The sequence below is a fragment of the Camelus ferus genome, chromosome 27, assembly GCF_009834535.1.
Source record: "Camelus ferus isolate YT-003-E chromosome 27, BCGSAC_Cfer_1.0, whole genome shotgun sequence".
Taxonomy (NCBI): domain Eukaryota; kingdom Metazoa; phylum Chordata; class Mammalia; order Artiodactyla; family Camelidae; genus Camelus; species Camelus ferus.
Window position 1 is genome coordinate 11,437,182 of NC_045722.1, and position 18,995 is coordinate 11,456,176.

The 18,995-nt window shown below is 47.0% G+C and overlaps 1 protein-coding gene and 1 long non-coding RNA gene across 6 annotated transcripts in view; one reads left to right on the top strand and one right to left on the bottom strand.

Annotated features, from left to right (window-relative positions):
* ZNF710 (zinc finger protein 710) overlaps positions 1–8,242 on the bottom strand; it is a 62,147-nt gene extending 53,905 nt beyond the window's left edge. Inside the window, exon 1 of one of the 2 annotated variants that reach the window (XM_032469030.1) lies at positions 8,115–8,242. The gene's annotated coding sequence lies outside the window, so the exon portion shown is untranslated. Of the gene's footprint in view, positions 1–7,126; positions 7,743–8,114 lie in introns of those variants that run through there. The other variant, XM_032469031.1, reaches the window with a different exon arrangement.
* A 216-nt stretch (positions 8,243–8,458) lies between these two features.
* On the top strand, positions 8,459–16,638 carry LOC116660231. Of its 4 annotated transcripts, none has more exons than XR_004315642.1 (3): positions 8,459–9,597; positions 11,326–14,792; positions 16,401–16,638. It is a non-coding gene; the product is annotated as an uncharacterized LOC116660231 (long non-coding RNA). The 4 variants fall into 4 exon arrangements; XR_004315640.1 differs by lacking the exon at positions 8,459–9,597 and having other exon boundaries at positions 9,740–11,501; positions 12,174–14,792; XR_004315641.1 differs by lacking the exon at positions 8,459–9,597 and adding an exon at positions 9,740–10,480.
* Positions 16,639–18,995: the final 2,357 nt, after the last annotated feature.

Below are 18,995 nucleotides of genomic sequence, written 5' to 3' on the forward strand. Positions count from 1 at the left end.
TCCCCAGATCCGTGCATTGCTCAGAAAAAGATATGGACACCAGCTAACCGTAAACCTTACGCAGTTTCCATGCATCAAAAGAACAGAAATAGAGTATATAAGTTCCAAAGCAGTAAAGAGAAAAAAGAGTGAAGGAAAAAAAAAAGAGAGAGAGAGAATAATCAGAAAAAGGAGAAACAGAAAACACAAACTAAGATGGTAGGAAGATATCCATATATACCCAAAATTATAACTAAGTAATCCCAGCTCTAGGCTATTAACAGGATACATGAGGACAGGAATATAGACCAAGAGTCCAGGCTGTGCAGGCTGAAACCATAGACACAGATGGGAAGCAAGTAGCAGAGAACTGTGGCTGAGGCACCAAAGCATAGCCAGAGGAGGAGGGAGTAGCAGAAAAAGCATAATTAGAGAGATGGGAGGAGGATCCAGAGTGACGAGCCAGAACCCACTGGGGGCAAGGGTCTCATGACAGTACCTGTTACTGAGAAGCCAGATAAGTAGAGGCCACCAGGTGTGATTAGGAGGTGACCATGACCTCTGGGAGAGCAGGTGGGAGTCAGAGTGATACTCTGCTGCTTCAGAGCTGGAGAGAAGGGGAGAGAGGAAGTAGGGATAGAAAGGGTGGACTCTTCTTTGTGAAGTCCTAGGGTGAAGAGAACTGAAATGTGAGTGGGGTCGGGGAGACCCAGGGCCAAAGGAAAAGGAGAAGGGTATGTCTGTAGCTGTAGTGGGGACCTGGGCACAGGAGGATGTCCAGTGCTCAGTCGTAGGGAGGCATCCTGGGTGGGACATGGGAATGAGGGTTGACGGTGGTCATGAGGCCTGGGTGACCAGGCAGAGGTTTCTTAGCTTGGGGCAGTGGTGGGCAAAGCTGCTTCAAGGAGGGCTGTGCAGTGGGAGAACTGGAAGAATTCAGAATTTCAGCAGTGAGCTGCTTCTGGATAATGGTCCAGAAGAGTCCACAGTGGTCCTGTGGTCTGTGGCTAGTGAATGGATGGGAGGTGAGACTGTGGGCCTGGGAGCCCCAGGATGGGACATCATAGGGTGAGGTTAACCAACCAGCACCATCAGTCTCCCAAGGGTTCCTCATGCTCACTGAGAAGCCAGATGAGACATGGTCTTTGTGAGGACATCTTGATGTGGCACATAACATAACCACTCAAGTTTGTACGGTTTTTTTACCAAACACATGCAAAACAACCTTCCCTATCCAGCCATCCCACTGGCCTCACTGGGAATGGGACGGGGTCGGGGATGGTGTTCAGGCACCAACCAGAAGACAAACCACACATAACCAAGAGTCATCACAGAAGTTATTCTCCTGTGTAAATCTGCAGGGTGGACATTCCTGCTTTCCGTAGTGATCAGTCTTACCTGATTTTGATTCTCGATTTATTACATGTGGAGGGGAAGGGAAGGAAGAAAGGGAAGGCAGCTGGGCCCTTATTTTCAGCTTCCCGCTGCCCTGAAAATCCTCTCGGTACTCCCGAAATACACACATGATAGAGCATACATATTTAATATCAGAAACTCCTTAATGATGATGGTCGTAGAAGATAAAACTAAAACCCCCCTAGAGATCAACCCACTTCTAATAGTCCCTTTACTCCATTTACAAATATCTAGATTATAAAGATAATACATACTGATAAATATTCAAATAGCACAGAAGTGAATAAGAGAGAAGACAAAAAGCCTCTGTACTTGGGGTAAGGCACTAGGGATGGGGGAGGAGTCAGGTCTGTGAGGCTCACACATTAATTAGTAGGTAATAAAAGCCACTTATTTTACCTTTGGAAGCTGCTGATTTGACATACATTTGGCCCTGCTTTGGCTTCTAACATCCGTTAATCCCCTCTTTCAGAATCTACCCCAATATCCTCCAACCACCTCACCCCCCTTACTTGACTGTGTTCAAGTGCTTTCTGTCCAATTCTAGAATTTTTAATTTACCTTGCAGTACTGCAGCAGTCTTGTTTTCTAATTCTTCTTTTTGCAAACAATCATGAGTTGAGCCCAGTAGTGACGCAGGCTCTCACGGGCTAGCCTGGCAACCCAGTGCTATTTGTTACATATTTCCTTGGGAAAACCGCTTTCAGTTTTATGCATGAACAACTGGGAGATACTTACCTGTAAAGCGGGGGCCTCTGTAATCTCAATTTCTGCGCTACCAAAAAGAGCTCTCCCCTAGTCCCACCTGCCCTGTTACTAAGGTAGACTTTGCGAGGAGCAGGGACTCTGGGGCCTGACTGCCTGAGTGCCAGTCCTGGTTCTGACACTTACTAGGTGTGTGACCTCAGGAAAAGCAGTCAACCTAAATGAGCTTATATATGGAAAGTGCTTAGACTAGTGCCTGGCACATAGTAAGTGCTGCATAATAAAAGAGCTAGAAGCTGAACAGTGCATGTAAATCAGTGACGTTAGAACCCTCCCTCACACCATACACAAAAATAAACTCAAAATGGCTTCAAGACTTAAATATAAAACATCATAAATCTCCTAGAGGAGAACGTAGGAAGAACTTTCTCTGATATACATTGTAGCAACATTCTCCTAGGTTACGTCTACCAAGGCAATAGAAATAAAAGCAAAAATAAACAAATGGGACATAATTAAACTTATAAGCTTTTGTACAGCAAAGAAAACTAAACAAAATGAAAAGACAACCTATGGAATGGGAGAAAATATTTGCAAACAATGCGACTGATATGGGCTTAAAAGAGCTGGGAGAAATGAGTCAAGAAAGCCTTTGGCCCCTAGTTCTGGGAGGCTGCAGACCCCTTTGAGGCTGGTGAAAGTTACAGGTTCTCTCCCTAGCAAAGTGCACATACACGTAACTGTCTGCATAGGTGCAGGTGTAACTGAAGCCCACCATGGCTGCGAGGGTCTAGGAGCTCTGGTTCCAATCCTCTGCTTCTCTCTACAGTGATGTGAGGATCTCAGGGGCGAAACACCATGGCAGTTCTTGAAGTATTATGTTCACATGCACGGAACTCTTGAGCAGTTTCCTCCCACCCTTGGTTTAGGTTCCATTTCTGGCAAAATGTCACACCTTCCTCCCTCAAAGCCCTTTGACCTTTGCACATTTTTCTCTTGCTCTCTGTGTGCTCCACAAAGCTCCACATGCTTTTGGCAAAGTACGCCCATCTTTCCCCAGACAAAGGTCTGACCCCTCTAGCGCTGAAGTCAGACCAGAGCATGCACTAGTATTGCCTGCTGGCCGCCACCAAAGGCACCGCAGAAGTAGATGCGGTCTTAAGCCCAGGTCCTTTCCCTCAAAAATCTTGGAGACAGCACACACCAGGAGAAGCCAAAGATCTGAGAAGCCAGAAGGAACTTGTAGGATGATCTCCTTCCCTCTTTATTACTCCTCCAAGCCATTCCAAGTTGGGTGACTTGTTTGAGGTCACCCAACTCATTCTCAGCTGCAAACCTCCCAACTGGGTACTTTGATTCCATCAGCATTTCTCAGACTTTACCAGGCACGTGAATCTTGTTAAGATGAAGATTCAGCAGGTCTGGGGTGGGCCCGAGATTCTGCATTTCTAACAAGCTCTCGGGTGATGCTGAAGCTGCTGGTGCACAGACCACATACAGAGTAACAAGGTTTACATCAAGGTTAATGGACTATCCCACCTGGTTAAAGCCTCTTCACCCACTCTTTGCATGGCTGTTTAACTGCCCTTTATTCAGGAAAGCCTCCCTTTCCCCATCTTCCTTGATTATCAGCTCCCATAGTCTCTGTACTTTTTTCCTTTGAAGCATTTATAACGACTGTAATCAAAGAGTATTTGTGTGATTATCAGTTTAATACCTGTCTCCCAGGGAGACTGCAAGCTCCATGAGGACCAACAGACTGTCGATAAAAAGGCAGCTGTTGTGGGCTGGAATAGCCTGGACCAGCACCCTGGAGTAGGATGGATCGTGGAAAACGTCTTCTAGAGGCCTCATGGCCAATGGTGACACTTTTGGCTTTAAAAATTCTCACCAGTCTCAAATACATGCTGACTAAAATTTAAGTTGAAAAGTTGTCCTAAATCCTTATCAAGTACAAAATTGTCCTGATCTAGAACTAGCCACTCTGCTTGGGGAATAGTCAGGGCCCCCAAATCAGTATTCCCTTACAGTCTTCGGACACCGTGATGGCCCTGGCAAAGGAAGCAGAGGGCATGCTCCCTGCCAGCTTCATTCTACTGCAGACCAACAATTTCTTTTCCAGATTTTCTGCTGTCATCCTTTTGAGGAACCCCAAAGCTCTGAATGCTCCTTGATGTGGGCAGAGATGTCTGAAATCATCATTTATGGGAGGCAAAGTTTGAAGTCAGTGTGCCTGGGTTCAGATACCAACTCCGTGCCCTCGGATGAGTTACTAAGTCCTCTGTGCGCCAGCTCCCCAGTCTGCCAGATGGGAATAACCATGGGGTAACTACCACCTATGAGGACTAACGGAGATGATACACATAAAGCACTTACACAAGCCTGGCCCAAGATTTATGATTATTATTATCCTCCCCATATCCGGTCAAATTATAGACCTGCCTATTGTTCTGCACAAGTCTCCATCCAGTGGCTCCACCCCATTCAAGATTTACTCTTCCCAGCCCCTCCTGCCTTACCTGTCTAAAGCTTGTTCTAAGCAATGACTCACTGCAAAACTCTGCAGCTCCCATCAATCACCTCCCTGTCTCTGCCTCTGTGTTGTCATCCGTGGGTTCCTCCTGGAAGAGAGATCTTTTTCCTAATGTCCAGCACATGTATCCAACAAGTATTATCGAGGGCCCATTATGTGCCAGGCCCTGTCCTAGGCACAGGGGCTTAGTAATGAACAAAGAAAGACCTCTGTCCTCACGAACTGAGGGTAATAAGAGATCTAACCCATGAATAGAGATCAGTTCTCATCTCTGGTCCTTTCTTACATCCCCATTCTTCTCCTCAGACTAAGCCTAAATAAATCACACACAAGTACAAAGCATGAAGAAAGCATTCCAGATCAAAAAGTACTCAGGGTGACTTAGGCACATCCCGATGACTAAACTGCTGCCCTGCTGAACTGGTGGACTTTGAAGAAGTAGGTGTTAAAAAGCCAGAAACACCCGGTTTCCCCAAGTAGTCACACTGGCTGTCAAATCCTCTGGAACAGTAAGTATAACACAACTGGAACATAAGGGCCTTCATTTACCTATCTCATGAGGGTAGAATAAGCCCATGGTTTTATGCTTTCACAGGCACATTCTTTGGATGGAGCCTGATTCGGGATCCTCAGCAGGAATACAGGCCACCGCCTTGTGTTAAGAGCACTGGAAATGGACTCAGAAAACCTGTGTTTGAGGGCTGGCTCTGCCACTTCTGTGCGGCTTCAGGTATGGAACTCTTCTCATGCCTTAGTTTCTTTCAGACAACCTCTAAGGTCGTCTTCCAGCTTTGAAGTCTAAGGGCTGGGATCAACCACCACTAGTATGAGACTCACCAGATTCACAGATTCCTTAATTCAACAAAATGAGCCCCTGCCCTGGGATCTAGGGGTGAGCAAGCCAGATGAGGAGCCTGTGGGCAGCATCCTGAGATGCACCCGACTCCTCCTCTATTTATTTACTCCTTTCTAACATCAAACTTGGTTTTCGAAGTACAACTCTGATGGAAATATCCCTGGGCCACAACGCAAACCCAAAATAGAAGGTATGCAAAATCTCTGGTGGGCCCATTAGTCTCCCTCCAATTCAAAAACCATTGCAGACCTTGTCTGTCTCCTTGTCTCTAGACAGTGAGCCTAAAATAAGTCTCCCTGGTAGAAAATGCCTGGTTGGAATGAAAGTGACCCAAGTACAGAACAGATGGCCTGCTGGCCACACACCACAGGACAAGGACTCACCCAGGAATCTGCTCTGAGACGAGTGAATCTTTGCTCTCACTTCCACTCACTGTATCTCCCTCCCTCAGCACACAGGCAACCAGGTGAACCTGGAGAAAAGGAAAATGTGACCCAAACGGCCAACACCTCCTTTTCTCCAAAAGCAGCCCTGCCCCTGCTGCCCTCATGCAAGAAAGCAGGGTCCTGCAGGTTACTGGAGCACTACTGCAGCTAGAACTATAGGTGACCAATTAGAGGTCCTGATTCCAGACTGGCAGGTGCCTGGCACAAGGTGACACGTGGTTTGAGGGCCAGCTGACAAAACCACCATGAAAGCTCTAGAAAATAACATCTGCTTTAAAACAAACGAGAAAGGGACAGCCATACTAAGTCTAAAAAATCAAAACCAGACAAGCCTATGGCTTTGATCATCATAAACACTAAGAATACGTTTTCTAAAGTCTAATGACGATTAGGGGTGGGTTTCTTTCCTTCCACCTGGCCCCACTCGTTCTTTTAAGGCGGCTGGAGAGGGCGAAAACAGGGATGCAGGCTCCAGGCCCTCTATTTGGCAGAAATGAACTTTGACTGTTTTTACTTACACGTGTACTAAGGCAGCACTGAAAGAGCCGTCTCAAACTTGGACAGGTGACCCCCAAGGTTCAAAGTCCCTCTCTGCACACCTGTGGGGGAATTTCGTGAATTTCCCAGGCGCCCGCCTGAACTGGTTACATCCCCTCCAAGTCTACGCCAGCTTGGAGTTTCCATTTTGCACAGAAATTAAAGCGCTCGGAATGCCCTTAGCAGTGAGGGCACTCGGCCCGCAGCTCGAGAGTGGGCCACGAGGATGATCCCTCACTGGGCCGCTCAGACGGGGAAGGACCAGCACCTGGTAGTTGTGAAAACGCACCCAGGCTCTGGATACGCCTTGCCGGAACCATCGCAGAGCTTAGAGATACATTGATTGTTTTTAGTTAGTTAAAACCCACGCAAGCACCTCCCTGGCCTCTTAAATCTTCCCGAACTACAGCTCAGACTGGAGGGAAACAGTTGCAGCGACCATAAAAGTCATCTTAAAAGGCAAGTTGGGAACGAACACACACACACACACACACACACACACACACACACACACACGATACGAACACACACACACACACACACGATACGAACACACACACACACACACGATACGAACACACACACACACACACACACACACACACACACACACACACACACACACACACACACACACACACACACGATACGCACTAGTTAGCAAGTCCGCGGCTAGGGGGGCGGTGGCACAAGGGCCGGATCCCTGAGCTCTGCACGCCAGCAGGGGCTGTCCCGTCGGTCCCAGAGTCCCCGTGCCCACCTGGCAGCCTCGGGGCCCCAAATCTGACGCCGGCGATCACACCCCACAGCTCTGTCCAATTAGGAAAATGACCGCAAGAAAACGGAGAGAGTGGGCGACGAGGAAGGGGAACTAGGACTGAGGAGGCTAAGGACAGGCCATGGGGACCCCGCGGGCCAGCGAGCGCCTTCAACAGGTCCGGGGCCCCGGGCGCGCGGCAGCCGGCTGCCCTGGGGGCGCCCCCGACACCCCAGCGGCGCGCCCAGCCCTCCCCCACCCCGGACGGCGGGGACGCGCAGCAACCCCACCCGCTCGGAGAATAAAGTTTGTGGGCAGCCGCCGGGGCGGGGCGGCGCGGCGAGGGGGTGAAACTTTAAGTCCCGGGCGGGCGTTGGGGGTAGCGCACCGGGCGCCGGGACACCCACGTGCGGGCCCGCGAGTCGCCGCCGCCTCCGGGCCTCCCGCCCCGCCGCCGCCACCGCCGCCGCGCTTTCCTTTCATTTTTGCCTCTCTCTCTCCCTCCCTCCCCTCCCTTTCTCTCTCGCTCTCTCTCTCTTCCTCTCCCTCTCATTCGCGCGCTCTCCTCGCTCTCGCCCTCTTTCGCTCGCTCGCTCCCTCCTTCCCTTTCCCCTCCCCCTCCCCCCCCAGACGCCATCTCTCCCTCTTTCCCCGGCTCTTCCTCTCTCCCTCCAGCTCTCCGGCATGAGGGAATGTGGAAGTGAAAGGAAAAGACGACATGTTTGCAGCGCGGCGCGGGCCTGCGCGCGGCCGTCTCCGGGGAGAGACGGGGGGCGGGTCGGCCGCCGCCGCCGCCGCGACCCACCCCCGCGCCCCCCGCGCCCCCGCCGGCGCGCCGCCCGGGGGTCTGCAGGGCCGGGGCCCTGGGCCGCGCGGGACACTCACCCTGGGTGCGGGCGCGGCTCCTGCGCTGGGGCCCTCGGCGGGCCGGGGCCGGGGGCTCCTGGCTGCCCACCGCCCGGGCTGCTGCTGCGCGCCCGCCGCCCGCCTCCACGCGCGCCCGCAGCTTGCTCCTGCCGCCCTCCCTCCGGCTCCTCTCTTTCTCTCTCTCTCCCTCTCCTCTCTCTCCCCCTCTCCTCTCGCTCTCTCTCTCTCCCCCTCTCTCGGTCGCTCGCTCGCTCTCCCTCCCTGGAAGAAGGGAATGAGGCAGGGCTGACGTGAAGGGATGCAAAACAGCTCCTCCTAAGCCAGCTCGCGGAGGAAGAGAGAGACAGAAAAGCAGCCCTTTTATCTCTCTTTTGTTTTCTCACTTCCTTCCACCCCCCCCACCCCCCTCTTGTCAGCCCAAGTTTTCTTTTCTCTTTCTACCGCAGAGAGGTTTTTTCTTCCTTTCTTTCTCTTTCTTTCGGTTCAACTCTCCCACTCAAATTGAAAGCCTGGAGGGTTTTCTCTCCCCTTCTTTTTTCTTCCCTCTTTTCTTCCTCCTTCCTCCTTTCTTATTTCTCTAAAAGGGTTTTGTTTGCTGTGGGAGTTTCGTTTGAAAATCAAGTCACGCCTTTTTTCCTCCTTTTCTTTCTTTCTCTCTTTTTTTCCCCTCCCAGCAGAAAAGGGGAACAAAGATTAACTGAAGCGGGGAAAAGGGGGAGCATGGTAATGGGGGGCCCGGCCCCGCCCGGCACAAAGGAGGCCGGGGGACGCCGCCCCCCACCGTGGGAAGCCGGGGGCGTCCTCCCTAGAGGAGTCAGTGGGGGTGGGGGGACGCGGGTGCCGGGTGCCGGCTCCTTCCTAAGTGCGGGTGGGGGCCGCCGAGCCCGTCCCTCCCCACCAGAGGTGGCGGGCTGGGTGTGTTCTTTACTTATATATTTTTAAAGTAGGCAGATGGGCTTGGAACAAACATCCCCCCAGAGCACTGAACTGTAAAAAGCCTTTAAACAGCTGTTTGCAGAGCCCTGGACGTCCAGACTCGAGGGAGCGGTGCGGGCTGCGAGCGCCAGGACCCGGGTGGGGAAGGGGCTCGGAGGGGCCGCTGGGATCGGCCGCTCGTGGGCTTTTCAATCCCAGGGCCTGGGCCTCGGCCCGCGGGCGCACTGCTGGGGGGCGCCGAGGCGTGGCTGTCGGCAGCGCGGGGGTCAGGCCCCTTGCGCCTCTCCGCAGGGCCGCGGGGCTTGGCACAACCTCGCCTTCCCTGGGCTCCGGGGCAGGCCGGACGCTCGGCCTCCAACCTCCAGGACGCCCTCCACTCCCAGCCGTTTCTCCACTCGGAGCCCTCGGACAGAACGCGGCAGAGCCGCCAGAAAGGGTCAATTATTCCTGGGGCGCCTGGGCGTATTCCCAAGACCTGCTCTGCCTTCTGCTTCTTGGGAGAAGTGAGGAGAAGACAGGGGAAAAGTTCCCAGAGCAAAGTTGGCCACATTTCTCATTTTCCCAAGTAAGTATTGAGCACCTGCTGGATGCCTGGCCCTTGGACTGGGGCTGCTGCCAGGGCCTGGGAGAAACGTGAGTCTTCGTGGGCCCCGAGAGATGCCGCAGGAAACAATGCCAGAGGAGGCTGCAGCTCGGGACCAGGTCATCGGGAGGAAGGAAAGCCTGGATCCTCTCCCCTCCCTTCTGTCTTCCTTCCCCTTCTCTTCCTTCCTCCCGGCTGCGTCTCCTTGGCTCCACCCCTCCTCCTCATCAATTCCTCCCACACTTCCCTGCTCTCCCTGGCTTTTCACTGGAGGGTCCCTTCTCCCAGCGAGGAGCAGATGCTGAGCCCCATTGTCTCTCCCCCAGTGACTGCAGCCTCCGGGGGACAGGACCTGCCACTCTTCACCCCTCCCCCTCAGCCCGCAGACCTACTCCTTTAGAGACTGAATCCCCAAGGCCACTGCCCCTCACCCCACCCTAAACCAGCTCCTGGTGTTGTGAGCAATGACTCCAGTCACTCAGAACATGATTTGTTTCTGTCTGGGAGTGAGAAAACAGTAGCCTGAGACTGCTTTAGCAAGGAGGACACCATGGTTTTCATATCAGGGTAGTGAGCCCTGGATGACCCCAGAGCATTCCCCCACGGTGCCCTCTTATTGGGAAAGAAGCCACATTCCTGTCATTTTATATCCTGCTTGATGCACCTAAGCTGTGTCTTCTAGATAAAGCAAAACAGCTCTAAGAGTCAAGCATTCATGTAACAACAAATACCTACTGAGTTCTGCTCTGTGCCCGCTCCTGTTCTGGGTGCTAAGGACCTTCAGCACACACAATCCTCACTCAGGCTTTGCAGATTGGCAGGGGGAAAAGCAAGAAGACAGACAACCAAATGCCACTTGTTCCATGTAAGGATGAACCAAGGAAGCACCTAAGAGGTTGCTTGGACTAGGGTGGTCAGGGATGGCTTCCTGGAGGAGGTTACATCTAGATGAATAGGGCTATGCCAGGCAAATGCATAGGAAGGTACAGCCTGTCCAAAGGCCCTAGGGCAAGATAGCATATTCTTAGAGATTCTTAAAACTACCACAAGTATTTGCTGCAATGGACAGTACAAGTGGGGGAGTGGGGACAGCAGTGTCAGGGCACAACTCAGGGAGGGGAGAGTGGCGGGTGTGTCAGGGCATAAGTTGGGGAGGGGGCCGGGTACCAGGGAGATGTTCAAATTTTAGCTTCTTCCACTTGCTAACTTCGTGAAACTGGGGTGATTAACAGCCTCAGTGGATGACTTAGACTCCATTTCTTTACTTATAAAAAGGGTAAGAAGACTTGTGGGTGCAGAGACGTCTTTTTATGTTTAAGGGTCCAGGCTTACTTGCTGCATATTGGCAAGTTGACTTCTCTAAATTTAAGTTTTCTCATCTGTGAAATAGGGATGAAAACACTTGACTCACAGGGTTTCTGAGAGGTTTAAATGGTCCCATTCCCAGCTCAATGTCTGGGACATAAGCTCCAATACATGGGAGCTTTTATTCATTGTTATAAATCAGGGAGTGCCAGGGAGGTGCCCATACAACCTGGAAATGAGATTTATGTTCTGAGTTAAAAGTAGAGTGACTCATCATGTCAGAAACGCAATGAGCTGGCTGTGGAGGATACATTCCTTCAAAGATGCCCTGTGTCCCCGTGGGTGGCTGGGGTTGGGGAACACCTATGTCTGATCTAGGTGGTCAGGGTATTGTCTCCGAAACAGGACCAGAATGTGAAGACTGTGGTTACTAAGGCCTGGCCTGATCATTGGAAGTGTAGCCTGACCGAAGAACAAATAAGAGAAGAGAGTGGGCCTCGTAAAATCCTGGAGGGCCCCTAGGAGCAGGCGCCTGGCTGTATTTGCTCAGTGAAGAGAACTAGACACAGAAGTTCACACTGGTGAGGCAAGGGGGAGAAAGACTTTTGACTCCTCCAGAACCTGAATTAAATCTCTCAAAACCTCTTTAGTCCTTTGCTTGGGTTCCTTGTTCTCCAAGCAGTTTGCAGATGAACTTGGCACCAGCAAAATGCCCCCCTGGATCCAGGCAGACTCCAGGGTTCTTGTTCCTGCATTGTAAACCTTTTACACTTCTTTTATTTCTTTATGACACAAGTTCATTCTGAGAGAATTTGATAACTAGCTAAGCAAAACTGAAAAAGAACCCCTGTAGAGACATGTGTTGGTGTATATCCTTGGACATTTTATGTCCACATACCTAAACATAAATGCACATAGTAATAAAACTATACAAAGTAAATATTGTTAAACAAGTGAATGACTATACGTGTAGATACATTATTTTTACAAAATTAAACAAGAATGGTATATTCCTACCAAACTGCAACCACTTTTACCTGGTAATGGTGTCACAAATCTTTTTCCCTGTCTGTAGACATCCACATTATCATTCTTAATGAACGATATTATTCCGTGCCCTTCTCTTACTGGTTAAACAAATTGCTGGACTTGTGGGATATTTCCAGTTTTTCACTTTTGTGGACCTGCTATGATAAACACACTGCACAGTCACCTTTGTGCCAGGTAAATGTTATATTCTGATCATTTTACAGCTGGGGAGACCAAGGCACAGAAAAATTTAAAACCTTTCCAAGGTCACATCTATGGAGTGACTGAGCCAGAATTTGCAGCCCTGAGTTTCCAGTTGAGAGCATCTCTGTTTTCTCCTTTAGAGTGACAGTCCCCTCCTGGTACGTCCCCATTACCTTTTTCTCTTCCAGATCACCTCCCTGTGAGAACCTGTCTGGGCAGGTGACCCACTTCATTCTCTGACATGGGTAACTTAAACAATGTCCATCTCCTGGGGTTGCTGGGAGGAATGTAAACAGGTAACGTATGACGTGTAGTGAATGATACTGTATTTGGTAAACTGTGACGACTGTACGAGTGTTTGGAAGTACTAGCAAGGGCCTAAGTGCACTAGTCAGACGCCACCACCTTTTAGCCAAATCCCCTGACCTCCTCAAACCCAAGAAGGAAGCCTCCAGATTCACAACAGAGAGAAAGAAATCAGCTGTTCTGATGCAGGAGTGAACAGATGCCTCCCCTGAGCATTTCAGGAGCCCCACAGTTGTTCCCCCTGACCCCCTCTCCCCCTAGCTGGAACAGGAGAGAAGATTTGTTAGTATAAAGTTTATCAATCCTCACAATTTCCCTGAGAGAGGATACATTCGTGTCACAGACCTTCCAGAACGTTCATATCCATCTCTCTAAAAATCAGGACTCTTTAAGCCCAGTAAAGGTATGAAACAGCTCTTCAGTGTTTCACTTGATGTGTTCACCAGAGTAACTGCTGGGAGATTAGTGGGTGATGATTAAAGTCTGTTTCTTTCATTGGCAGAAACATACAAACATGAAAAATATATATCAGTGGATATATATTGCAATGTCTAATATTCGATTTTGACTATCAGACCTCCCACCGAAATCCAGCCAGTGCAAGGCGCAGGACCCCAGGGTGGAACTGAACGGGGCCGCAGAGAGCAGAGATGGACCTAGGGCTCCTGAAAGGATGGGTCTGTGGGAGATGGAAGGGGACCTGGAACTGGAGAGTCACTGAAAACTAAGTCAATGGCTGGAGTCCGACAGAAGATGCGTTGGGCAGCAACTCAAAATTGTCAAGAAATATAGTAACAATTTTGGAATACTCAGTTTGCAGGAAAACTCAAAGCAAAAGTCTGCGTGGATAGATAGGGTGAACATCTGACATTTCTGCACTATTTCTTAAGGAATAATGTCAGGGTGCACCTCCTCTGATGCCGCTTGTGTCCAAGGGTACATGTTTGTATAAAGATGGCTTTATTCCTATCATGGTTTGGACCAATATGCTAACTTGCCTTATTTGCATAAATATAAGAATAAAAATATGCTAAAAGAAACATGGGCCACCTACCATAAGCAGGAAACTGCTAGCTTCACTAAAGAGTTGAAAACAAATAAACACATAAAAGCCACAATGATGACAAATACTGCTGTGAGAGAGCTAATTGGTCAAAGCCTGGAAAATAATTTGATATTTTAAGTCAAGGGAAGTTTAAAAGTTTGTGTCTTTTGATTAGCAAACTTTAGTTCTAGAAGTCTATTTGAGGGAGAGTCATCATTGTGGAGAAAGATGTGAGTTAAGGATGTTTATCGAATTGTTATTTATGTTGGCAAAAAACTACAACCAAAAAAAAAAAAAAAAGGAAATAACTGAAGTATTCAACAATGAGAAAATGTTTAAAGAAGTTATGGCATGCACATTTACTGTTACACTGTGCAGCTATTAAAAACTATGTTTTTGAAGAATATGTAATGACCTGGAAAATGTGATATAGTAAGCGAGATATAAAATGGCATATGCAATTATATTTTTGCCCAATTTCGTATATACATATATTTATCCTGAAAAATAGATATAAAGTACTGGGAAGGAAATACAAACAAGTTAAAAAGTTGTTTGTGTTTGTTGGAATTATATTTGCCAAATTTCTATAATGATTATAGAATTTTTAAACAATAACCTATATATTTAGAGAACAAGACCTGGGCTTCTCACTCACTCCACAGTCAACGGTGAAAAGACCCAGGGCCAGACCTTCAAGGAGCTTCCAGTCTGCAGGAGAAAAAGCCAAGCAAACAGGAAGTTACACTACCTAATGCAGTTATTTCTCCTCCCCTGGAAATGTCTGAAGACCTAGGAGGAAAGAGGAACTAGCGTTTTGGTTGCTGATGATTTGGGCTCTGAGTTGAATAGACTATCTATTGTGAAAGTGTATTGTGCAAAAAAGAGAATGGGGCTTTTTGTGAAGGGAGATAAAGAGGGTGTGGGGTGGGAACTGGGAGGATGGGGGAGGAGGAGGCAGGCCTGGAAGCAGTGGGTGGACTGTGGGCAGAGCTGCCTTGAAGGTCCCCCCAAGTTGTCCTCCACAGCTTGCACCTGGGTCGCAGTGTCCAGGGCTAGCGGAGTACCTGGCTCTGCATTCATAACAGGGGCTCAGTAAATGTTCAGTCAGTGTTTATTGTCCATAAGAACAGAGGAATGAATAAGTGTGTAACATCAGGGATCACTCTCATGAATTTCCTTTAAGGCATTAATTAAACATGTCTGAAAAAGAAAGACTCCATTGTGAAACCATGATGATGAGCAAGACAGGAGGGGAATTTGAAGTCTTCTCTACCGAGACAGCAAGGTGTGTGCGTGTGCGGCGTCGGGGTCTGCATGTCTGCTTTAGCATGGAGAGGGACCTGGGTTCACTTTGAATGTGGCATTGACAGGAGTCTGAAGAGTTCTCGGCTAGGGTGACTTGCCAGCTGTGTGACCTTGGACAGACTTAGTTTCTGAATATTCACTATCTAAAAAATGGGCTTAGGGCGACCTGTGTTCTTGGAGATCAAATGAGATAATGCAGTTAGGATAATGTTGTGTAGACATCAAAGCATGCTGCAAACAGAACGAGCTATTAATGTCAGTATATTACCTGTAAACCCCTAGGCATCACCTGCTTGGTAGAAGTGGGGGAGGGGTGCCATAAGGTGATGGCTTTGCTATGTTGACTCTTCAGACAGGAGCTCTCTTTTGGTCCTTTATTTTGGCCCTTTTGTCTTTATTCTTCACTTCATCAACAAACATTTATTGAGAACCCAAAATATGTCGGCCACCCTTAAGGGTCTCCCAGGTAACCAAGGGTGACAGATGTGACTAGTGATGACTTCTACAGGAGCAGAAGAGGGGTACCCAGCTCTTCTCTTTGGGAAACCTTCTTAGAAGAAGTGATATTTAAACTGAGTCTTAAAAGAAACGTGGGAACCTGCTCAGCAAAGCAAGGGGGACAGGGCTGTAAGCGGGGAACAGACTTTAGGAAGTTACTTAACCTCCCCTGGGGCCTCGTTTCCTGCTCTGAGGAGTCCTGCCTCACCACTGGATGAGACAATACATGCAAAGTGCCTAGCACAGTGCCTGGTCTTTAGTCCTTACTGAAAAAAGCCAGCTCTTTGTCCCCTCTGTATCAAAATCACTTCCTCTTTGGAGTTTACTTCCTGTTCACATTTTGTTCTTTCCCCTAGTTCCTGAAGATATACTGACTTTTGGCTTGGGCTATAAGTTACTCAGCTGATTTTCCAGGATCCACAAAATAGTTTTAAAAAATGGATCCGTTTCCTCCACAAAGAAAATCTCAATAAATTAAAAATACGGATGTCATATGGATCACATCCTTTGTTTATAACATGCTAAAACTAGAAATTAATGTTAGAAACTGACTATTTAAAGTTCTCCAAAATAGCTTTTGGAAAAAGGAGGGAATCGGGAATTAAGTGTTAATTTAGAAAAAAACACAAGGAAGAACCACGCCTAGGAAAACCAACTATGTGTGCAAAGCTTTACTCAACATTTTATTTCGTTTTTTTAAATGGTTGTATTATTAAACTCAGAAAATTTAAACAAACAAAATATTCATTAAATAATTCAGAAGTATTAAAAAACAAAAACCCCAAATAAAAACAAGGGGAAGAGATCAGGAAAAAAGCAGAAAAAATAAATTAGAAAGTAGAAAAACAGATTAGCACATATGTCCTTGAGTTGGTTCTTTTTGTAAAAACAAGGTCTAAATAATACAATGGACAAACGTCATGGGGAAAAAGAGCAAAACAGATACAACTGCCAGTGAAATGGTGGAAATGACAACAAAAATAGACTTTAAAAATATAAAAGGATATTATGTGAAATGGCTGACAAATTTAAAAGCTTCAGAGATCGTTTTCTGGAAAAAAAAAAATAGAGAACTTTCTCTGTTTGACAGAATCAGAAGGAGAAAATCTAAACCACCTCCTTCAGCTTCTCAGAAGCACCCCGGACAGAGCGCCTACCCTTGACCAGCTTTCGGAGGCTGCACTTTTTCTCGGCAGGACTTCACACCATCTGATCTGACATATGCCTAATTGCTTACTTGTTTCCCGTCTTCTCTCCCCACTGGAGTCAGCTTCCTGCGAAGAGAGAACTTTGTTTTGTTTTCTTAATTAAACTTTTTTATTTTGAGATAATTGTGTTTTTTTAATTAAACCTTTTATTTTGAGATAATAGTAAGAAAACTGTTTTGCTTGCTGCACAGAACTGGGCCTGGCACATAGCAGGCATTTGAAATAAATACTAGTTTAGTGAATAAATGAATTGAGGAAGAATTTAAGACAGAATCAAGAATGTTGCCCCCAAAGTTCTGAGTCCAGATCGTCTTACTGGGGAAGGGAGGTGTGTCTACTGAATTTCTGAGGCGTGGCTAACCTCATGCTATTATAAATTAATCCAGAATACAGCCTTTTCTATGTGAAGAAAACTACAACTTTTTCCTAAGGCATAAAAGAATAGACTTGCATATGAAGAGACATACTTAATGCCTGATGCAAAGGCTAAATGATGTAAAGATGGAAAGGTCAAATTAATTTACAGGCTTAATGCAAATCCAAATGTGATTTTTTTCAAACCTTTACCTAAGAAATTATAAAATTCATTTCGCAGAATAAGTAGGTAGAATTTCAAAGAAAATTTTGTAAAAACAAGAGTAAGGAGGGAATAGACTTTCTAGCCACAAAACGTATTAGAAAATTGTAATATTTAAAATTATGCAGTACTAGGGCAAAAATGTATAGTTGTTTTAATAAATTAGGGAGCTCTGAATGAGACAATGATACACATTAATTTAATGTGTAATAAAATACCATCATCAGGAAAAGAAAGTGTTACTAAAAAAAATTATTTGGAGCCAACTGGTTGACAATTTAGGGGGAAAAACTGTATCCTAACCTTGCAAAATACAATAAATAAATTTTATTTGGATGTAATATAATAATAATAATAATAATAATAATAATAATAATAATAATAATAATAACCAAACATTAAAATGTTGTAGGAAAAAGAGACACTTTCAAACACCTGGAGAAGAAATGACTTCCTAAGCTTAGAACCAATGGAAGAAATCAAGGGAAAAGAGAACATTTTTGGTTATGTAAGGCAAACTTTATCATGCTAAGAATACAAAAATTATCTCCAAGATATATTGTTACACGAAGAAGGCAAGTTGCAATTAGTATAATGTTTATAAAAAGAAGAAAAATGTGCACAAAACAAAGCTATATGAATATGTTAGGTGGGTATATACCTAGAAAGTGGTCAGGAGGGATATACACAAACTAAACATTTGGAGTGGGCTAAGGGGACATTCGCTCTAATTGAACTGTATGAATTTTGATTTTATACAACAATATACTCATGTATCACTTGTGTAATTTTAAAAGAAAAAGTCCTGTGTTAAATATTTTTAAAGCCCTTTTAAAAAATTACACTAAAAGCTCATATATATGGTGTTTCAAACTGTAAAATCCAATAGATAAATGGTTAAAACATACCATGAGTCAGGTCACTGAAGAGAAAATACCAGAATCAAAACTAGAGAAAAATGTTCGTACTCAAAGTCATTTAAATAAATCCGAAGTGAAAGCTGGCTCTGAGGATTAGGATTCCAACTTCTCTTCTGGGCCCCAGGATCAGCTCAATCTTGGGAAATGGGTGACTTGGGGGAACTGCAGCAGAGGGGAGGATGGGAGGTAGGCAGGGGCAGAAGGGGGCCTGCCCAAATCCTTCTAACTGGAGACTTGCTGATATGGGCTGCCCATCCCTTCCCTACCCAGGGGGTAAGTGGTCCTGTCCTGCACCGGCTTTGCCTGCCTGCATTTTCTGCATCAGGGTGCAATGCAGGGAGAAAGAAAGAAATCCAAAGAGAGCTGCTGGGATGGCTCAGTCTGCAGACAAAACTGAGGGTATTCTGTCTAGCGCCCCCACACAGATGTCCTTTCCTGGGGACTGAGGGCCAAGAGCATGTGGGAAAGGTTGGCTTTACAGCCTCCTTGAGTGGGGAGGAAACCATAAGAAGAGGTGGGCAGGGATGATGAGCACAAAGGGATTTGGAAGCACTTGGAGTAGAGTGGAAACCCTCTGTTTTACCCACAGGAACCTTCTCTTTTGCTGTCTGGATCCCCAGAGTTTGTTCACACTTGAGCTGCACAAGTCTACGCTGCGTGGGCATGCACAGTGGAGCTGCTGTGTGCCTACAGGTGGCTGGCCTCTCTTTTTCTGGATCTGGACAAGTTGGGTTGAAATCCCAGCTCTACCTACTATGTACTTGACACTGGGAAAGTAATTGACCCTTCCTCCTGCAAAAAAATAAATAAATAAAAAATATTCTCTTAATGGCTTTAAGCCTGTTAATGGCTTCCCATTGGCCTTAGGATACATCAAAATAAATAGCAAAAGTTATTGAGCAACCACAGTCCTCCCTCAGTATGAGGAATTGGTTCCAGGATCCCCTCGGATACCAAAATCCAGGGACGCTCAAATCCCT